This window comes from Schistocerca serialis, chromosome 1 (genome assembly GCF_023864345.2).
Source record: "Schistocerca serialis cubense isolate TAMUIC-IGC-003099 chromosome 1, iqSchSeri2.2, whole genome shotgun sequence".
Lineage (NCBI taxonomy): Eukaryota > Metazoa > Arthropoda > Insecta > Orthoptera > Acrididae > Schistocerca > Schistocerca serialis.
This window is the reverse complement of record NC_064638.1, coordinates 838227817-838237956: the sequence shown is the minus strand read 5'-3', so window position 1 is coordinate 838237956 and position 10140 is coordinate 838227817. Positions and strand designations below refer to the sequence as shown.

General features: G+C 45.0%; 1 protein-coding gene across 1 annotated transcript in view; it reads right to left on the bottom strand.

The window, feature by feature from the left end:
• Positions 1-1255: 1255 nt before the first annotated feature.
• LOC126458358 (fibrillin-3-like) overlaps positions 1256-10140 on the bottom strand; it is a 145604-nt gene continuing 136719 nt past the window's right edge. Inside the window, exon 6 of the mRNA XM_050095331.1 lies at positions 1256-1720. The gene's annotated coding sequence lies outside the window, so the exon portion shown is untranslated. The remainder of the gene's footprint in view (positions 1721-10140) is intronic.

The window sequence follows — 10140 nt, the reverse complement described above, 5'->3', positions numbered from 1 at the left end:
ATGCCATGCACTATTTTTCTGTGTGAAAATTTCGTTCCCTCTAATCATTGAGCAAATAGTTGATGGATATCGGAATCTTGTTCTTTGCTAACTTGAGTTGCATATATATATTCCCAGGCTTGTGTTAAATGCTTCAATTCCAGCAGCCCTTGTCTCCTGCTAACTAAGCATATCACTTCACTTTTATGGAAGACAATCGAACAGTGGAGGCGCTCATGGAATGGGAGGATATTTGAAGAATGGAGTATTCTGCCCCCTCCCGCGACATAAATGCCATCCACCACGTGTAGGATGCGTTGGTGGGACGTATCTCAGCAGGTCCACTTGCACCAATGAGAATGCAGTAGTCGTCATCCGCGCTGGCAGGGGACTGGAACGCCCCACCTCGCGAACTCCTTACCTACTTTGTGGCCGACATGAGAACTCGTGGCAGTGCTTTTATTGCTGTCCGTAGTAATCATATGATCCATTAATAACAGTGCCTCGCGTTTTATAATGGCCAGGGGACATTAACAAGTCGCTGTTGTCTCAGCACAATTATTCAGACGGTTTAAATGGCTCTAAGCACTATGGGACTTAACATCTGAGGTCATCAGTCGCCTAGTCTTAGAACTACTTAAACCCAACTAACCTAAGGACATCACACACATCCATGCCTGAGGCAGGATTCGAAACTGTGACCGTAGCAGCAGCGCGGTTCCGGAGTGAAGCGCCTAGAACCACTCGGCCACAGCGGCCGGCTGCACAATTATTGTTTTTAAATATAAATTGAAAAGTTTTCCAGTTACTGTATTCTTTTCAAAGGTAAGTCACCTCGAGAAGTAACATGAAATCGTAAGAAGGGCTATGTTATCCACTGCATAACATGTATGAGACACTTTTCAGATGAGAGTTTCAGTACTGCCGAATCATTACCTCTAGAAATTATTACCATCAACATGTTATATTTACATCGCTTCAATACAAGACTCGCCGGTGCGTTTCCGTGATAATTTTCTTACGAGACAAATTTTCCATCAGGCACTGAAATAAATAGTAGGTAGCAGCAAACATCCGCGTAATTAGTACATAGAGTAACTCCTGATTACACACACACACACACACACACACACACACACACACAAGTACTGAAACAAACCTGTGACGAATGGAGATTGCTTCTTACCAATAACGTCTTCCTCTGTAACTCGTTTCACTGCCGCTAGGAAAGATTGAATTGGTTTCTACGGAAAATTGTCATGAGATGCGTGGGGTTTAGTTGTTTCGATATATTTCAGAAACCTTTGGGTGGGTGATGTACACAGATTAAATATTTCATTAGTGGTTATTTTGACAGCCACAGTGAATTAACCACAGAATGATACATTGGTGAAAGGAGGAAAGTATAATTTTGAAACCACAAAGGTATGGAGACACACATGACCGAGCCGATCTCTGGACGTCGGCAGAAAGTGGAGCACAGAGCACCACGGCCGCTTCCCACGATCAATGTCCTGCCACCATGGCCACCGAAGTGAGACAAGCGGCCTCTAAACAAACACTCTGAGATGAGCGATGCCAGAAGTCGTCTCTGCAGTCAACGCTCGGTGTAATTAAACAAAGCCGACGTCGCTGTAGTCCTGAAGTGCGAACGTCAGATTAGCTGTGAGACTGTACAGGAGGAGAAGGTGTTCACGCATCAATTCCTCTCTTTCCTTTCGATATCTCACGAGTAGTCCACCTGGAACATATAAACAGTTACAGATTGTACAATATATTTCTTCTCTTGGAAGAGACATAGTGCCCAACTAACTATTACGCGAAATGTATTAACCCACCACTGAAAAAACGAAGCAAAGTTAGCTAATCTATAGATGTGCTAATCCCTTACCTGTCTCTTGAATTTTTTTTCTTTGACTTAAACTTATCGACTAAGATTTTACTATTTTCTGGCATAAAATACATTACTTTTGTTTTCAGTCAATCAATCCTTTCGTACGACTTCTTTTTAAGATCCCATCTGCTTTTAGAGCGTCCATCTTCGTTATACCTTGTGAATTCATCGACGACTCCTCCTAATATATCTAATTGTCAGCAACGTTTCACTAAGTCTTTTTGTAACATACGGCTGTTACTTTTGTTCTAAAATCCGTAAAGATTCGATCGATTGCTTCCTGAAAATGACTTTTTTAAATAAAATTTGCTCCATTATCTCACAAACTATTAGATATAATGCAGCGAACACATAGTGCGTTGTGGGGCGATCACTCTGTTTCAGAAATAATTCAAAAGCAAAGATCGCTTAAATACTGTTTACTGGATAACCGGTTTCAACACACTAAAGGTGCTATCATCGGATCGGAATGTAAAAAAAATGGTTCAAATGGCTCTGAGCACTATGGGACTTAACATCTATGGTCATCAGTCCCCTAGAACTTAGAACTACTTAAACCTAACTAATCTAAGGACAGCACCCAACACCCAGCCATCACGAGGCAGAGAAAATCCCTGACCCCGCCGGGAATCGAACCCGGGAACCCGGGCGTGGGAAGCGAGAACGCTACCGCACGACCACGAGATGCGGGCAATCAGAATGTAACTTAACATTTATAAACCATTTGGATATACCGATACATGAGGTAGACCAGCTGATATAAAATCATTGTCACAAAAAATAAAAAAGAACTGCTCTCGTGGCCATTCTATTCCATCAGCTATGTAAAACCGAATTCACAAGATGGAACTATTTGGTACATGACCGCTGCTCGACTGCCTACCTTACCTCACAGTATACTGATGCTGCTGAACATTCAAAACATTTCTGCCTATAATGGTTTTTTACTCACAGAAGCAAAAGTGCATTTTAAAAAATTAACATAATTTTTAAAAAATCATAATTAACTAATTAACTGTCTGTATATTGTGATTCTGGTTCAGTAATCAGAAAAGCAGTGAAATTATACTTCGCGAAAATTTCAGATCTCTGTCAAATGTTCTGAGGTAATTGGTTACCAATATTGCAAATTTAACACTGTAGGTATAGGATGTACGTACTCCCCTTAAGAACTCTGCAGTCGTCAGTATTACAGAGCAATCGCAAACATTTGCAATGTGCTTGTTTACCTAATCCCCTACGTTATAAACTCCACTCACAAAACTAGGATATCACGCTGAGTTCTAGTGACAAATGACCGAAGATGACATCAAAACTGAAGTACTAGGCGAAATTTATTTCATCTTGTCTGACAACTAGTGCACATTAGGATCCACTTGCCATTTGCCGCAAATACCGCGAGAGCAACGGTCACTCATCGCTTACACCTACAGCTATCTTCTACAATACATAGTAGGGTGCGTAGCAGGGGTACCTTTCGCACTCCTCAGTCAGAACAGATCTCGAAAGACCCAGTGGTACAGGCCGACCGCTGTGGAATTACGCTCATGAATGGCAGCACAACAGGTCGAATTACTAGACTGACGTACAAATTTGCACTCACGATGGGTGGGATAACTAGAAGAGTGCTCCTGTCGTCGTACAAAATCGCACTCCCAACCATAACTCCAAGTTTAAGTCCAGTTTGTCTAGCACGCAAACAGGTTGGTTGCAGATCCTCAACCGGCCTCTTTCTAGACACACGTCCATCACTGACACTGAGGCAGAACCAGCTTTCATCATCAAACTAATCAGCCCTTCATCCTGCCCTCGGATGGGCTTTCGCTTGACACCACTGAAATCGCTAATGGCTGTGATTTGGGGTTCAGTGGAATGCACACTACAAGGTGTGTGGCTCGGATATGTCCTTAGCGTAACCATTTGTAACCGTATGCCGTGTCACTGTGGTGTCAACCGCTGCAGAAATTGCTGCTGCAGATGCAATACAATGCGCCAGAGCCATACGCCGAATTCGACTGTCTCCCTGTCGGTAGTGTCACGTGGCCGTCCGGAACCTGGTCTTCTTGCGACTGCGCGTTCCCGTGAGCACCGCTGCCAGCAACCACGCACAGTGGCTACATTCTGCAGTATCGCAGAAGGAACATCCGGCTTCCTGTAGCCGTGTTACACGACGTCGTTCAGCCGCAGTGTGGTGCTGATGTGGCATCTTTGTCGTCTAAAGGCATTCCTGACTAACATCAGTTCACCACGTCCACTCTCTAAGTTAACTAACGCTCACGCCGTTATAGCTTGTAGTTAAAGCAAGCCAGAGTATCCTCCTCATGGTGATGCTATTAGCGTCACTCTGGCGTGAAATTTTAATAAACATCTTCTTCCAGATGTAGAAACATGCCTACTAACTTTCGTTTGTGTCGCACAATTCCTTCTTGGTGCTGCGACTTTTTTGTGTCAATGTGCAAACGTCCGCAGTCACCAATGATTAGTTAGGATGAAACGAAGCTATTTATACCTTAATATCTCTGACCTGGTTCTTCTTTTTCTTCTGCCGTACACTGTTTTGCCCTAACGACATGTTCCGACCTCAGTTTCTTCTCTTATGTGTCCGTCCTGTGTCTCACTTTCTTTTGAGTTTGTATTATAATGTTATCTTTGGAATTCTTATTGCTTCCATTCGTTCTACATGTTACATCAAGTTTGTTTACGTCCATCTGTTTCATCATTTACAGCAAAAAATTCAGCCTTTGTTAATGAATTCATTAGGAATCCTGTCTAACATAATCCAACGTTTGACTCCATTAAACATTTCATTTCAGCCACATGAACATGGCTTCATACCCGTGTTTCATTAGCATACAGTAAAACAGTTACATCCATCATCTTGTAAAATTTAAATTTTGTGTCTCTTCGTGTAGTTTTTAATGTTCTGATAATAGCGCTACATATACTCTGATATTTCTGTAATTTAATGTTTACATCTTTATCTTCTCTGAAAATAACAATGCTCCCTAGATCTAGGTAATCGAAATGTCCAACTTGTTCCAGAATCAGATCTTAAACTACAATTTTATTCCATATCCATTATTCATCATGGAACGCCATGCCTTAGCTTTTTTTCTGCCATCTTAAAAATATATTATTGTCTAATTCAGTTTAAAAGCTGCATTCCTCTCCCAAATTTTCCAATACTACAATGTCGTCAATATGTAATACACTCCTGGAAATGGAAAAAAGAACACATTGACACCGGTGTGTCAGACCCACCATACTTGCTCCGGACACTGCGAGAGGGCTGTACAAGCAATGATCACACGCACGGCACAGCGGACACACCAGGAACCGCGGTGTTGGCCGTCGAATGGCGCTAGCTGCGCAGCATTTGTGCACCGCCGCCGTCAGTGTCAGCCAGTTTGCCGTGGCATACGGAGCTCCATCGCAGTCTTTAACACTGGTAGCATGCCGCGACAGCGTGGACGTCAACCGTATGTGCAGTTGACGGACTTGGAGCGAGGGCGTATAGTGGGCATGCGGGAGGCCGGGTGGACGTACCGCCGAATTGCTCAACACGTGGGGCGTGAGGTCTCCACAGCACATCGATGTTGCCGCCAGTGGTCGGCGGAAGGTGCACGTGCCCGTCGACCTGGGACCGGACCGCAGCGACGCACGGATGCACGCCAAGACCGTAGGATCCTATGCAGTGCCGTAGGGGACCGCACCACCACTTCCCAGCAAATTAGGGACACTGTTGCTCCTGGGGTATCGGCGAGGACCATTCTCCATGAAACTGGGCTACGGTCCCGCACACCGTTAGGCCGTCTTCCGCTCACGCCCCAACATCGTGCAGCCCGCCTCCAGTGGTGTCGCGACAGGCGTGAATGGAGGGACGAATGGAGACGTGTCGTCTTCAGCGATGAGAGTCGCTTCTGCCTTGGTGCCAATGATGGTCGTATGCGTGTTTTCGCCGTGCAGGTGAGCGCCACAATCAGGACTGCATACGACCGAGGCACACAGGGCCAACACCCGGCATCATGGTGTGGGGAGCGATCTCCTACACTGGCCGTACACCACTGGTGATCGTCGAGGGGACACTGAATAGTGCACGGTACATCCAAACCGTCATCGAACCCATCGTTCTACCATTCCTAGACCGGCAAGGGAACTTGCTGTTCCAACAGCACAATGCACGTCCGCATGTATCCCGTGCCACCCAACGTGCTCTAGAAGGTGTAAGTCAACTACCCTGGCCAGCAAGATCTCCGGATCTGTCCCCCATTGAGCATGTTTGGGACTGGATGAAGCGTCGTCTCACACGGTCTGCACGTCCAGCACGAACGCTGGTCCAACTGAGGCGCCAGGTGGAAATGGCATGGCAAGCCGTTCCACAGGACTACATCCAGCATCTCTACGATCGTCTCCATGGGAGAATAGCAGCCTGCATTGCTGCGAAAGGTGGATATACACTGTACTAGTGCCGACATTGTGCATGCTCTGTTGCCTGTGTCTATGTGCCTGTGGTTCTGTCAGTGTGATCATGTGATGTATCTGACCCCAGGAATGTGTCAATAAAGTTTCCCCTTCCTGGGACAATGAATTCACGGTGTTCTTATTTCAATCTCCAGGAGTGTATTTACGTTGTAAATGCTGACGAAATAAATAAATAACATCTGTGAAGTAGACTTAGGTTGCCCACTACTACGCACACCCAAATACGTTCACCTACCCGACAAACTTCCGGTCGTTGTTGTTTTATTTTACATACGTGGTGTCGGTTCTTTCGGACATGTATTCAAATACAGAGATATGTAGCAAGCAGAATACGGCACTGCGGTTGGCAAAGCCTATATAAGACGAGTGTCTGGTAGAGTTATTGGACTTGTTACTGCTGCTACAATGGCAGGTTACCAAGATTTAAGTGAGTTTGAACGTGGTGTTACAGCAGTCGCAAGAGTGATGGGACGCAGCATCTCCGAAGTAGCGATGAAGTGGGGGCGTTTCCGTACATTTAGCCTTGGTGAATAGCAGGAATTCAGTAAAACAAAATCTCCGACATCGCTGCGACCGACAAAAAATATCCTGCAAGTACGGTACCAACGACGACTGAAGACAATCGTTCAACGTGACGGAAGTGCAACCCTTCCGCAGATTTCAGTGCTGGGCCATCAGCAAGTGTCAGCGTGCGAACCATTCAACGAAACGTCATCGGCATGCACTTTCGGAGCCCGAGGCCCACTCGTGTACCTTGATGACTGCACGACACATACCTTTACGCCTCATCTGGGTCCTTCAACAAAGGCATTGGACTCTTGATGACTGGAAACATATTGCTTGATCGGACGAGTCTCGTTTCAGATTGCACCGAGTGGTTGGACATGTACGGATGTGGAAAGAACCTCAAGAATCCATGGATCCTGCATGTCAGCAGGGGAGTGTTCAAGCTGGTGGACAGTCTGTAGTGGTGTGGGGCGTGCGCAGTTGGAGTGATACGGGGTCCCCGATAGGTCTAGATATGACTCTGACAAGTGACACGTACGTAAGCGTCCTGTCTGTTCACCTGCATCCATTCGTGTCCATTTTTCATTCCGACGGACTTTGACAATTCCAGCAAGGCAATGCGATACCCTACACGTCCAGAGTTGCTACAGAGTGGCTCCAGGAACACTCTTCCGAGTTTAAACACTTCCACTGGCCACCAAACTCCCCGCACATGAACATTATTGAGCGTATCTGGAATGCCTTGCATCGTGCTGTTCGGAAGAGATCCCCACCCCCTCGTATTCTTACGGATTTGTGGACAGCCCTGCAGGATTCATGGCGTCAGTTGTCTGCAGCAGTATTTCAGACATTAGTGAAGTCAATGCCACGTTGTGTTGCGGCACGTCTGCCTGTTGTCGGGGGTCCTAGATCATATTAGGCAGGTGTACCAGTTTCTTTGACTCTTAAGTGTATTCACATCAATGGGCAAAGCTGAAAATTTGTGCATGGTTGCGATTTGTGCCCCAGTGTGCTGCTTATTAGTTGGATGCTCTGACCGCTTTTTTCTTTTTTGCTCTCATTTTGTTTGTTGCATTTAGTCGGGGTGGACATCACATGACAGAGGGTAGGCAATCCTCTGACCTAACATGGCAACCACTAAGCTATCCGAACACAGTGGTCTTCACAACTGCACAGACTACCCTAGCACATATCCCGTCAGACCCAAATTCTAAACTTACTGACGCACTACTGATGTAGTGCACCTGCCCGTTATCGGCGTTTCGCCGATTCCCATAAGAGTTCGAGCGTGGTGAGTATCTAAACTCAAGAGATCCTTGGCCAGCCTCTCCTTAATTTTTCTCAAGAGTATTATTAAGGTACAAACGGATAGTGTCATTTAAGTGGGTGTCGCAAGGAATAAACTGAACGGCGTGGCCTGTGCTCTATCCCGGATAGTCAATGACTAATTTTAATCTTAGTACTGTTAATAACAAAACGTCCCTTGGGGTGTAGTAAGAAATGGTAGTAGTGATCCTGTCGCTGATGGGTTGGAGTCCGAAAGATCAGACACGACTTAATCAAGGCGAGGTTGGCCAGTGTGATCCCTTCAGTGCAGACGCACGCCACTCTCGAACTCTTACGGTAATCATCAAAACGCCGGGAGTAATGAAGATAATGGTGAGAGAGCTACTTCAGTGGTGTGTGAATAAGTTGAAAAGTAGGGTCTGACATGAGGCATATGGGCTGGTCCATGCAGTTGCGATAACCACTGTGTCCAAATGGCTTAGTGGTTGTAATTATGACTGGAAAGCTGTATGGCGGAACATCAACTATGCCGCGCTATCTACAGACGCTATTTCCGCATGGTACAAAACTTCACAATGTCATCAGCACCAACGAGAGACTATATGGGATCGGTTTAAACCAGACACACCTTTTTGGAAAATGCAATCTGGTGGATACACTCATTCACAGATTCACCTGTGGTGGAAATGTGCATAACTGGAATTGGATCAGGCAACAAATTGCCTTCCTCACCAGATCCTTGACCGAATATATAACGCCATCGCTCCTCCTGACACCAGACATGACATACTTTCCGAAATTAAAAACCAACGCCATTAGCTGGTTACTGGGAAAATATGTTAGTTATGTCATCCACAAACTTGGGTCGGACAACGAGATAGAATTCCGCGTTTACATGAAGTGAGAATATGCAAAAATCAGCACGTATCGCAACCACAAGAAGCAGTACGGCAACATGCTGAAGATCATTTTTGAAAGAATGGGTTTTGGTTAAATATGTGGAACCACTACAACACCTTGAACGAGAACGAACAGAAGAAAATTAAAAGTCACTTTGTTTCTTATTATTATTTACTATTACCTTGCTTCCGGAACTTCTATGTTACACGAAGTTTTTTTTTTTTTTTTTTCAAAACATTTTGTTCAGAAATACTCGTGTTCGACTTCCAAAGTATTTGTGTGATTCAAGAAGAATTGTTAAGTTTTATCATTGTTCAGTTTCTCCTCACAGAAGAGGTTTCTTTGTCTTTCTTACATCGGAGAATGGGAGTTTTGTGTTAAGATTTCTGCACACTTAGTGCTATGACTCAACAGGGGACATGAAAATAGGAGTGGGAGTGGTTCGGGCCTCGACGCACTGGCAGTGCCGTGAAGACACCCCACTGCAAGTGCGGCGTGTACTACGCCCTGACCATCCTGAAAATAAAAAAGAAATAAAAATAGAAAATAAAAAATAAAAGTGGTTAAAAAAATTGGATTGCTGGGAAAAAAAGGATGGATAGAGCGTCTGCAAAAAAAAAAGTGGTCAGCGCGACAGACTGTCAATCCTAAGGGCCCGGGTTCGATTCCCGGCTGGGTCAGAATTTTTTTTTTTTTTAAAAGGGGGTCATTCCTTCAAGTCTTCCCTCGAGTGAAAATTTTACTTTCTTTATTTTCGAAAAAAAAGTGGTCTTGCGGTAGCATTCTCACTTCCCTCGCACAGGGTCCCGGGTTCGATTCCAGGCGGGGTCAGGGATTTTCTCTGTAAAAATAAAAAAAAAGTGGTCAGAGCATCTGCCTAGTAAGCAAGAGACCCGTGATCGAATCCCAGTCCGGTATAAATTCTTAACTTTCGTCATTGAATTCAATCAATGCCCATTAGCAGCTAAACATAATTGATTCCTCTTGTTTTGTTTTGGTAAGCCATAAATGGACCCTTTCCATCCTAAGGTTATTTGGAAACTGTTTCTCGATTCCTCATCCTACTTTGACCTATCTTGAGACTACTTTTC